Source organism: Canis aureus, chromosome 3 (assembly GCF_053574225.1).
Source record: "Canis aureus isolate CA01 chromosome 3, VMU_Caureus_v.1.0, whole genome shotgun sequence".
Taxonomy (NCBI): domain Eukaryota; kingdom Metazoa; phylum Chordata; class Mammalia; order Carnivora; family Canidae; genus Canis; species Canis aureus.
In genome coordinates this window covers 28,344,139-28,356,583 of record NC_135613.1, presented here as the reverse complement: position 1 = coordinate 28,356,583, position 12,445 = coordinate 28,344,139, and the positions used below count along the sequence as shown (strand labels likewise).

The 12,445-nt window shown below is 39.2% G+C and overlaps 1 protein-coding gene and 1 long non-coding RNA gene across 15 annotated transcripts in view; both read left to right on the top strand.

The window, feature by feature from the left end:
* Positions 1-12,445, top strand: part of CAMTA1 (calmodulin binding transcription activator 1) — an 847,309-nt gene that overhangs the window by 68,178 nt on the left and 766,686 nt on the right. The window contains exon 2 of one of the 14 annotated variants that reach the window (XM_077891387.1): positions 10,529-10,612. The exons of the other annotated variants lie outside the window; for them this stretch is intronic. The gene's annotated coding sequence lies outside the window, so the exon portion shown is untranslated. The remainder of the gene's footprint in view (positions 1-10,528; positions 10,613-12,445) is intronic. 14 annotated transcript variants of the gene reach the window in all.
* The window catches only part of LOC144310436 (uncharacterized), a 32,096-nt gene that overhangs the window by 9,071 nt on the left and 10,580 nt on the right, over positions 1-12,445 (top strand). The gene's annotated exons all lie outside the window — the stretch shown is intronic.

Genomic DNA, 12,445 nt, shown 5'->3' with positions numbered 1-12,445 from the left:
AGTCTACCCTTCCCATAGAAATCACTTTATTATATTTCCGTCATAAAAGTATACAGACAAGGTGTGTAGTTTTTAAAGCTCCCAACTCTTGATTTCAGCTCAGGTCATGCTCTCAGGGTCATGAGATTGAGCCCTGCAGGCTCTGTGCTCAGCGTGGAGCCTGCTTAAAATTCTCTTTCCCCGTCTCCCTCTCCCCCTCCTTCTGCTAGCACTCTCTGGAAATAAATAAAATATTTTTAAAAGGATACAGATATATCTATTTTATTATTAAAAATGGTCATCAGAAGCATGCTAACAAAGGAATGTAGAGATTAAAAATTCAACAAAAATTGAAACCTTTTGTTAAAATAGAACACTGTAGGAGATAACCATTGTCAAAAATTTGATTAATATCTTTCCCTGAGCTTTAAAAATGCATATGTAAATCATGTGTGCATGAGTATGTATATATGCATGTTTACATCTATATGTATGTAAACATATATAGACACTCATAAGGAATCATGCATGCCTCTCACCTGACCATTCTTTTCCCAATGCCGCCATCTACTGTGGTCACTTCCCACACCAATGCCTGGGTGTGGCTATGCATAATTGCAGAGCAGGGAAGTTCTGTACAAATTTTAAATTAATCCCTTATGGATTGTCCCAGCATTTTGCTCATGTAATCAGCAAATTAATATTAATTGATGCACTTAACATTCTTGTTCCCATATTGTTGCACACTTCTCCAGTTATTTCCATACAAGAGAGGCCTACTGGTCCAAGTTGCTCATCTGAGAATGGAAACATTTGTCATGTGCCTTTTAGAAAGGTTGTGCCAATTTGTATCCTCAGTAGCTGAGAGTATCCATTTCCCCAAACCCTAACCAACACTAGGTTTTTAAAATCTTCTCTCAGGTGAAAAATGGTATCTCTGTTAATTTGCATTTCTTTGCATATTCCTATGATTTGGCATGTTTTGGCCACGTGGGTTACTTTTCTGACTTGTCTTGATCATTCTTCTGTCCTTTTTTTTTAAGTAGATTCTGCATCTTTGTGTTTCTGATTTCTGTGTGTTTTTCTGTAAACAATTGTGATTATAATTTTCCCTGGCTAGTCACCTATATTTCATTTTTAATTTTCTTAACTCGTTATACATCCTGTGGCTGTCCTGTGAGTCATGCACTGAGACTTTGAATCTTTCTGGCCTGGTTAGCATGCCTGGGACAGGCTCCCTTATTCGGGATTCTCCCTAGATTTTCTTATCTGTTCCATATTTTTATTCTGAAATGTTTAATACAGATTAACAGTTTTTATAGATGGGAGGGTGAGATTGAGCTCTAATTTCATCCCCTCCATACATGCTAATTATTGAATCACTCATCCCCCCCAATACATGCTAATTATTGAATCATTGATTCTTTCACACTGATTTGAAGTATTGCCTGATTACCTTGTGCTAAAATTCTACAAACACATGGTTCTTTTACCTGATACGCTCTCTTCTTTTATCTCTTTAGTGTGTCTTCATCAGTCCCACATTTTGTGTTCTTTCCTTACACACTCATCCAATTTTTATCAGTCTAAGGTATCATGAAAATTATCCTCCTAGTCTTAAAGATCTTTCAAAAAACGGAGTGTGACTTCATTGGCTTCTCTGAGCTGACACCATTTTCTGTAAGCTGAGGTCACAATTCTTTTTTTCTTTTGGCAGCAGGTGTTGTGGGTTGATGAAGAAAATGAATTAAAGTAACTTTTCTTTGCCATTGAAAATAGAATTAAAATAATCTCTATGCTTTGTTTCTCTGGCTGTTGCTTTCTACCTTTCCTCCCATCTTGGCACACATCAAAAATAGAAGTATTTCCAGGGTGTGCTGGGTTAGTGGGTGAGTTCTCTTGAGGTCAGAGCCCGCTGGGCAAGGATCTGGGTGTCGTAGGCTCCTTGCAGAACTTGAGGGGCTCAGCATTTGTAACCTGCGTGTGATGTGCTGTGTGTCATTAGGGTATAGCTGACCTAGGTTAAGGTAGTCTAGCTTTAAGTAGTTTTCACTGTAAGTCATCATAGCTTCATATGGATTTAACATTCTCAGAACCAGCCTTCTTTTTATTTTAATTTGTGGTAAATATGACATCAATTTTGTCATCTTAGCCATTTTTAAGTATAAAGTTCTTTGACATTAAGTACATTCACATCATTGTATAACTGTCACCACCATCCATCTCTTGAATTCTTTTCCTCTTGCAAAACTGAAACTCTGTTCCCATTAAACACTAACTCCCCTTCTCTCCTCCCTGCCGGTCCCTGGCAGCCTCTGTTCTTCTCACTGTTCCTGTGAATTTTGCTGCTCTAAGTTCCTCATATAAGTGGAATCATGCATTATTTGTCCTTTTGTGACTGACTTTTTTCACTTAGTATAATGTTCTCAAGGTTCATCCATGTTGTAGCATGCGTCCAAATGTCCTTCCTTTTTATAGGCTGAATGAGGTTCCATTATGTATACACCACACTTTGTCCATCTGTGCATTGATAGACACCTGCCTTGCTTCCACCTTTGGGTGTTGGGACTCATGTTGCTGTGAACATGGGTGTACAAACCTGAGAGCCAGACTTCTTAGAAGGGTTGTATCCCCCCCTCCCATTTTTTTGCCTCTTACTCAGATATTCCAGTCTGAATGTAGCTTCCAGTATTCTGCTGAAACTTATTTCTTAGGTCATCAGTAACCTCAGAGTTGTTTAATGTAAGGAGCATTTTTCAGGACTTGATTTGGTTTCTCAGATATAGTCAAGTAAATTGACCACGCCTTTCACCTTGGTTCTGGGATGGTGTATGCCCGTGGTTTTTCTCCCTACTGCTGGTTGTTCTTTTTGATCTATCCCCAGCATCTAAAGGTGGAATTTCCTTAGGGCTTGAAACTAGACCGTCTTTCCTGTGTGACTGTTAAATGTGGATATTTCTGGGAATCTGAGGGCCTATGCTTCTTGATTTCCATTCTTTCTCGCAATGACCACCTCTTCCCCCTGCCCAATTCCACAGTCTCAGCCCATCCAGGGCTCCTCAGTTTTTCTGAACTCCGCGCTCTCAGCTGAGCTCCACACCAGAGCTGCCTACCTGATATCTCTGCTGGAGGGTCTGAAATAGAACTGATTGTCTTCCTCTCTGTCTCTCTTGTCTCAATAAAGGACACCTCCCAGGTGCTCAAGTCAGGCTTGGGGGTCAGTCTAAAATAAACTTCTATAATCAGAATAGGTTTAGATTTACAGAAGAGTTGCAGGAATATTTCAGAGTTTCTGTGTACTCCCCACCCAGTTTCCCCTATTAACATTAAGTTGGTACACTAGTCTCAACCAGTCAACCAATACTGATGGATTATTATAAACTAAACCCCACCCATTATTCAGATTACCTTGGTTTTCCCCTAAAGTCCTTTTCTGTTCCAGGACCCCACCCAGGATGCCACATTACATTTAGTCATCAGCTCTACTTAGGCCCCTCTGGACTGTGACAGCTTCTCAGACTTGCCTTGTTTTTGTCAACCTTGACAGATCAGGTATTTTGTATGATGTCCTTCTGTTTTTCTCATCACTAGGCCAGGGTTATGGGTTTTGGGAAGGAAGACCCCAGGGGTATGCTGCCATCCTCATCACATCATACAAAGGTGCCTGCTGTGAACATGACTGCTCACCGATGACCTTCACCTTGATCACCTGACTGAGGCGGTGGTGGGAATCAGGTTTTTCCACTGTAAAGTTACTCTTTTCCCCTTGGAGTCCATTTTGACTCTTCCTTCTTTTACTCTGCATTGACTCCAAACCTGCCAGTTCTTTTTGCAAGTAAACTTCCTTTCTGTCCAGATCACTTTTTACAGCGACCACTGCTGTCTAACCACAATTAACCTGTGCCCAGATTGCTTTGAGGGATCTCGTGGCTGCTGTCCCTGCTTGTACTCTGGTCCCCTCCCAAGCAGTCTTCACCTAGGTTCCAGAGTGGTCTTTCACAAATGTGCTTGGGTTGCAGTACCCCTTTTCTCAGTCCTTTGATTGATTTCCCCTTGTACTTAAGATACTGTCCTGACTTGGTCCATGAGGCCTGTGTGATCGTATGTCTGTCACTGTCCAGCCTTTGCCCTAGCCCCAAGCCCTTCCTCCTCCCTGAGTCCCTCTACTCTCAGGTGTGTCCTGCCACATTGCCTTTTACTTGTCACTGCTTGCTCTGCTTAGAAGATGGTCACCACCCACCTTGTGGTCCTTCAGATTGCACCTGTATGGTATTTCCTTAGGGAAAAATTTAAGCCCCCTTGTGAGCCAAGGGGTTCTCCAGGCATGGGTTTCCACAGGGTCTTGCATTCCTCTTTCATTCTGTGCTCAGGGCCCTGTGTGGGAATCCTCACTCCCTGGCTCAGGCCTCTTGCCCTTCACTGTGTGCCCCGGGGATCTCTTGTACTGAGCCTGCCCCAGAGTTTCATGCTCAATAAATATTTATTGAATAAAATAATTTGTCCTTTATTTAAAATAGTGGGTAGAATTGCAGAATGGAAACCAGTTTATCTTCCTTGTTTTAAGCATGCAAATACGAAAAGACTTATTTGCATATTTGCACACTTAATTCTGCCATTCCACTGCTTTAAATCCTACCTATCCTAGGATAGTAGGATAGTAGTGTATCCTCGTAAATGAATTGTGTGTGGTCCTCTGAAGGGTATAGCAGTGGATCGAGAAGTGTGTATTCACCTCAAGGACCTACCTACTCATTCATTGCCTCATCATCCAAACTTGTTGGGAGCCGCAGTGCACAGAGCCTGTGTGACACTTTTGGGGCCTATGGGACACTTAAAAAAAAAATTATTTATTCATGAGAGAGAGACAGACAGACAGACACAGACACAGGCAGAGGCAGAAGCAGGCTCCATGCAGGGAGCCCGATGTGGGACTCGATACCAGGACTCCAGGATCACACCCTGGGCTGAAGGCAGGCGCTAAACTGCCGAGCCACCCAGGGATCCCCTGTGGGACACCTTCTGTTCCCTCTAGCACTAAGTCAGAGAGTAGCGGGCAAATCTGGACAGAGGTAGTTTGAATTCCAGCTCTGCCATTTTTGAGATTTATGTCTTGAACTTAACCTTTGCCCATCTGCAAAAATAGGGATAACATTATCTCTCCCTCTTGTAAGTCTTGGAAAGAATGAGATAAGAAAAAGAATATAAGATGATCAGTATCATAATCATTACAGTTACACGGCTAATGTTGATTGCTTTTTAGGTCCTAAGCATTATGCCAAGGAGTTGATATTACTTACTGTCATAAATTCTCACAGCAGCCCTATGAAGTAGGGCTGTCATTATCTTCATGTTGTAAATGAAGAGAGTGAGACTCAGATAAAAAATTAAATAATTTGTCCAAGGTCATGGAAGTAGTAAGCGGTAGAACAGTTACTGGAAGCCAGAACCTCATGACCTGATTTCAGAGCCCAGGAAGGGACTCCCTGTGTCTTGTGAAGCCACTGACCTTCCAGTGCAGCTTCATTCTTTTGGGTTTTAAAGACTTTTTAGGGATCAATTGGCATTTAAAAAATGTGAATAGTATTGGGAGGGAGGACTGCCTGAAGCTTCTATCAGCTGGAATTTGTTCCTTAACTTTATACTTTGGCTGCTTTGACATCTGTGACCCCATGCCAGCAGGAGGCAGGGTGTGTGTGGGGAGATGGGAAGGTGGGGTTAGACCTACCTGGGCACTTTTTTTTTTTTTTTTTTTTTACAGTGAGGATTGTGACTCTTGTGGTTAGACTCACCTAGTGGTTTTACCAAAACTACAGTCTTTAATTCCTCTTTTGATATACTAAATTGTAATCTTTTAGTGACAGGACTTGGGAAACAATTTGTATAAGTGACTTGATTTAAATAGGGGGTTCTTTCTTATTCAGCTTGAAGTTTGAGAATCAGTGAATAGAGGAGATGGGAAAGGTAGGAGTCTTAAAGATCCTTACTATCGTGCAGAAAGCCACAGAACAGTTAAAGTATGGGCATGCACACTTAGCTTAGAAACAAGTAATGTACAAGTAAAACATACAGTGGAGGAATCTGTTTCCCTTTTGTTTTATTTCTTACAAATTTATATTTGGGGGAATTTGGCACATATTGTATTATTATTTTTCCCTTGTGGGATAGTACCAGAAAGAAATGGGTCTTGGCTACGACAAGTTGACAAAATACACATTTCAAATCTGATGGAAAAATGTGAGACTATTTCATGAATTTACATAACATTTGCAAAGCTAGGAGTATGTGTGAAACTGATTTTTGTAGTCTCAGAGAAACTACGTCAGAGTGCCCTGATTTTCAATTTAGAAAATGTGGTTCCAGTGTTGGGGTTCAGTGGCTCAGCAACAGCGTCTGTCCCGCACTTCCCCATGGCTCTGTACTTTCTCTGTGTGGGGACCACAGCGTGGCCGCATGGCTCAAACGGTGCAGGCGAGGGCAAGACCTCTGTCTTGCATCCCCCTTCATTCTGAAGTGGCTTTGTTGAAGTATAATTGGCATATAATAAACGGTACATAGACACTCTGTGTGGCCGGCCCCATTCCACAATAACGAGCGTGTCCATCACTCTGAAAAGTTCCTGGGAGCTCTTCCCTGTCCCTTCCTTCCATTCTCTTCATCCTTTTGTGAAATCTTTGAAGCTGTTAGGAAAAGAAAAAATGGTATTGGTGAGGATAAAATCATAGGTAGAAAGGCCTATGATTTAACCTGTATTTTTTAGCTTTTTTCTTTCTGAGGACTAGTGGAAGTAATGCGATGATTGTAGGTGTAGGTTGCTCTGTCATTGATAGAAAGTTTTGAAAAATAGACAAATATCTTAGAACAGACTGTCTTTGAGAAACTTGGCAGAGTTTTATTTCTAGAAAGGTTGAAGAAATGGTAGAGATGGTGACTGTTGTCGGAAGGGCACAGAGGACCAAATGCTTTTATTTACTTAGTTCTTCAATAGATGGTATTCCTAACAAATTCTATCATGAAAGTATAATAGGAATATAATACCCACTTAACTGAAGGATATACTTAGCTCAAGTGTGTTTTATTCTAGTCTGTTTTATTGAATGACATGGTGGTGATTTATTTATATTTATAGGTAAAAAATTTTTTTTTGCCTCACACTGTAATAAACTTTTGTCTGGACATTTCTCTTTTTTCATCTCTGAATATACTTGCTGAGATTAGTTTCTGTTGAGCATCATATCGTTGAGTAACTAGACATTTTGTAAAGAAGTAGGAAGATAGATAGGATTCTACTGTAATGTTTGTTTCTGGCTGTCTCCTAGCTTTTTGATTCTCTGAATTTTCTCAGTTTATTTTTCATTTCTTTTTGGTTCTCCCACGTATTTTGTTTTGTAAGTAATATGCAAAAATGGCAGCATTTGTGTCATGATTTAACCTCGTTAGAAATGATGTGTCTGTTTAGTTGAGAAATGAACCAATTCTCTGTGCTTATAAATGCTGGCAGGTCCTTGACAAAAAACAAAAACAAAAACAAATTAACCTAGAATACAAAGTGGGTGTGTTGGAAAACATGTCCTTCTAAAAAGTGGTCCAGATGTTGAGAGCTTAATAAGGGTGAGGATTTCCCTGGAAGAATGTTCTTCACTGTAACTCTGATGACCTGATGGTTTTATGACAGTGAAGCTTGGTTGTGTATTTCTGTGATGGTCTGCACTATGGCAGCATAGTTCTCCAGTTTAGATGGAGGATAGCATGCATGTTAGTCATGCCCCTAAAGTTTTGGGGGGTTATTAGAATTTTTTGATCATTTTTTTGTTGAATTCAGTCACTAGTCATTATTTTGGAAGAGGATTGTCTTGCAGTAGATGAACCTTCTGTATCCCTTGATGTAAAAATGGCATTTATACCAGTGAGGGATTTGTTTTTGGTTGAGGAAGCCCCCCTAGTCTTTACATGCATTGGTATGTATAAATTCAGTCCATTCTTAGTCAACCAGTGCTTGGCCTGGGGGAGAGATGGGGGGCTCCTGGAGGAGACTTGAAGATGGTCATTTGGCTTCTGAGCCACTCTGTCTGGGGCCCAGGAAGAGAGCTAGGAAAATCTTTTGTATACATCAAGTTTCAGCTTGGGCCAGTCCTTTGGAAAAAATAAAAAAGCTATGCAGCCCTCATAGCTTCTAGAATTCAGAGCCAACCTGTCGCTTCAACAAATTTCAGGTTAAGTAGACAACTACCAGATTGTTTCTGTGGGAAAATGTATGTATGTTGCAAATGTCTGCCCCAGTGAAGGGGCTCTGGGTGACAATGTGTGGTTGTTGAAGTTGAATTCAGGTGTTCCCCAGGTGAGCCATGTCCTTGAGCCCTCTTTAGGCATTAAATTATATTTTAGGACCCCTGAATATTAGGTATGTACTATTTCCTGGTGGCCTTTAACACTTTTCCTCCACCCCAGTTAGCAAAATTATTTGTAGATTTTCTTGAATCATGTAAAGTGTTCTTTATTGGTACAGATTTATTCAGAGTCACCTGTTTGTCAGAACTTGAAAGTATTTAGTTGGAGAGTTTATTCTGTTTGTGTGTGTTTATTACTTAGATTGTAGTCATTTCCATGGAATTATCAATGGGAATTTGGTTGGTTGTAGTGAGAGCAGTTCCTTACTACTTGGGCTTCTATGATGTTGGAATGGTTTGGAGTCTCTGCAACTTTCGGCAGGGTTTAAACTGGTACAGCATTTGGGCTAGCATATTTTTGTGAGTTGGTGAATTTTAGAAGGGATTTGGAAGACTTTCGAAAAGCCTCTATAAGTACTCATTGTTTTAAGAATAAATTATTTAATAAGTACATGTATTTTGGTAATGAAGGGATCCACGTAGATCCTTGATCTGAGTTGATATGGTTTTTCTTACTTTAATAGGAAATCTTTTAGTAAAACAACCTAACGTTATACTGCTGGCTCCTTACCTCCTACTGCAAACCACCTGGAGTGCTGTGGGCATGAGCACTGCAAGAAGAACATGCACCTTTTTTTGATGGGCTATCGATTCCTGTAGTGTTCCCAATTGCTTGCATGCCTCCCAGCCACAAATACATATGTGACAGGCTTTACGTGAGATGAGCATTCCAGAGAAATGAAATGCTAGTTTACTTTTCAGTAGCTATGGAACTTAAAAAAAGAAATCACGTTTTCAGAATCGTGGCCTTAAGGCACTAACATACTTGTATCTAGTGCATGAAGCTCTGTAAGTTATTTTTAACAAAACCTAATCGGGAGAACAGAAATCTGATTTTATAGAGTTTGTTTATTTATTGATTGCTCTAAGCCATCAGAAAGAATATGCGGTTCCTTCTAATAAAATCCTTTTGGGCAGTTGTCTATATTTTAATATATAAGTATTTTTGGAATTTGATTTTAACAAGGTAAACTCTGATGTTGGGTACTGTGGGATGGAACGCAGATAGGGTCCTGGAAGAAGGATGATATTTAAACCAGGTCCTTTTCTGCTCCCCTTGGTGCCAGCTATGTTCCCATTTACCCTCTCACCCTTGAGCCATCATTTGTGCTGCTGGTTAGAGCCTGCTGTCCAGTAAGTGCTGTGGACTGTGGATCCTGAAATGAGGGAATTCAGCCTGCTTCAGTTTGGTTTTAGAGAGCAGACTAAAGATTACTGTATCATGATCCTGTTCACTTCCTTTAGTAGTAAAAGGAATATGGAAATTATTTGCTGTGACTGTTAATTGTCATACTTGTTGTTGCAAAGTTAAGTGTGGTTTGTTGTGATGTAGATGGTAGCTTTGTGTTGCCAAACAAAACCTTAGTTCTTTTGGTCCTTTTTAAAGCAAACTATTCTAATTTGTTAATGAGGAAGAGGAGTAAATAATAAGAAGAAATTGAAGCCTAACGTGTCAGATACTTTTCATTGTCAGATATTCCTCTTGTCAAGCTTCTCTTAATTTGGTGTAATTCCAGTAGAACTAGCAAGTTATTTTGCTTCAAATGTCTTTTTTTCCCTGTGCAGTGAGAGTTGAATGTGAAACTAGATCTTAATAGATAGAGTTACACAGTTTATTTTATCATGTATCACTTTATTGCTGTCTTCTAGAACATTGTTATACTAAATGTTCCAATAATGGAAATTTTATGCAGCTACTTCAAATGAAACAAATTTGCAAAACCTCAATTTTGGAACTCATTCCTTGAGGAGAAGAAAAAAACTCACCACAGTATGACCAAATTAGATTTCTGATATATTGGCAACTTATCAAACACTGTCATTTCCAGAAACCAGGGTATGGGGTCCAGTGGAAATGTCAGTACTTCTCAGTCACTTAGAATTTGGAGATATTTTGGGTTTCAATATGATTGTGTGGTTAAATTTTTACAAAAATTTTGTTGGTAACAGGTAATTGAAATTTGGTTTTGTGCCTAAATAAAAATGCCTCTACACAGAATCAGGAATGACTTGTGTTCAATTACAGGGGAGTCTTCTTTTCAAGAACTTGATTTTAAATTCTCGGAGATATTAGTTTTACTTACTAGAGCTCCTTTGTTTTGCAGAGATCATGATGCAGCCGTCCTTTTGGATTTCTTTTTAATAATGTGTGACCCTTCACCTTTGATCCCCTGACCTGCATTACCTTGGTAACCATTTCATTTTTTAATTTAATTTCATTTTTTAATTTTGGTGTACAAGCTGTAACATTTCATCTCTCAAAGTGTAACACGCTGATTTCCTCAAATAGAAATACCCCTTTGAGCGATAAATTTGCAAAATGCTGTCTCCATTTTCTGTATTAAAATTCATTTCAGTTTTTAAAATAAAGTGTAATCTGTGTTTTCATCCTTTTAAAATTTAAGTTTAGTGAGTGCATTTCCCCATACAGTAGATCTCCTTTTCTATTCATGTTTTGTAATAGCTAGACTAATTTGCTGATCACACATAACTCACATGCACAACAGCCAGCCACCACCACCTCCTTCCACACACACCCCCTCCCCATCAGCACACACCCTGCCTATACAGATTACCTCCTCTTTCTTTCAGAAATAGTGGCAATTTGAGCTTAGCAGTCTTAGCTGCCACATACTACAACCTCAGATTACATTTTATATTCTCACGTATTATTAGACAGAAAGTTGAGCCTCTAATTCCATGTATGGACTAGAAGATAAGAAAATTATCTTTTTCTCAGAATGTACATTTTTCCTCCTTTAATATTTATTTCTTTATTTGAGGCATAACTTAAAAAAAAGCAACATTTTTAACATGGTCAGAAATGTGCTTTTGTCTCTGCTGAAGCCTGGGTAGTCAGCTGCATTGGTCTGTATACCTGATTGCTTTATGACATATGCTGTTTTGTGACTGTTGTTCAGACATTTTTAACTGTATTCTGCTTTTCAGAAAATTATTTTTCAAAATCAAAACAAACCAAAGTCTAAAAACAAAAATCAAACTTGAATTGAACCGCTCAGATATTCCTAAGAAATCATGTTCCTTAAAAGAAAATCATGTGAAATTTCTTAGTGTGGCCTGCTGAAGTGCAGATTATTTTTTAAGTGTCTCATTATTTTATTCTCTAACATTTAATGCTGATGCTTTAATTGCACACAGCTGAAGCTGCTAAATGAGCACTGAAATGGATTTAAGTCCTCTCTGAGCTTTGTTGATACCTATAAAAGTTTATGTCATTCATTAGAACCACAAATTAAAATTAGGTGTAGTGAGCTGTTCGTTGGAGATTGGAACTCTCATGAACACTTCTTCAGGCGTACTAGCTTGTTTTTGTCTGTTATATTTACATACCTGGAAAACTGTCTTTGACCTTGGCTATCTTTTCACAGAATCTCAAAATACCAAGAGCTGAGAAATACAAATCCTATTACAAAGACAGAAAGTATATGGAATGAATGTCTCAATAGCTGTGAGCAACTTATTTGTTGCCTTGCATTTAAGGTGTTGTGTGTGTGTGTGTGTGTTTTTAATGAGAATGTTTTCAGAGTTGTGTAGGAATGTTTTTCAGATTCCACCCATTATTTGTTCCTCTGATGTGTTATCCTTCCTCCATTGAAGGAGTAGTGTACAGCTTGAGTTTATTGCACAGGATGTGCTCTGCTCCTCTTGCTGAAACAGCCTGTAGCCACCTAATCCCTGAGGGGAGTGGGCTCGTGGTCCCCAGAGAGTCACAAGCTCCCTGTTGACAGAATCAGGGCCTCTTGACATCTTGCCTGTAGGCTCCCATGTGTCCTAGAGATAGTCAGCTACTTTATTCCTAAATCCAGTAGGAGCTGAAGAGACAAATAGATGCACAAGAGAAATGTTTTTATTGTGATGTTTTATTTGCAATTAGGTCAGTTAGGTTTTCTTTAAAGTTTTTTGCTTAGCAAATTTTAAAATAACTTAATTTTTCTAAGATAGCTAGCATTCGGACATACTTATTACTTACTTTTCAATAAACATTGCTTATTCGGTTAGTA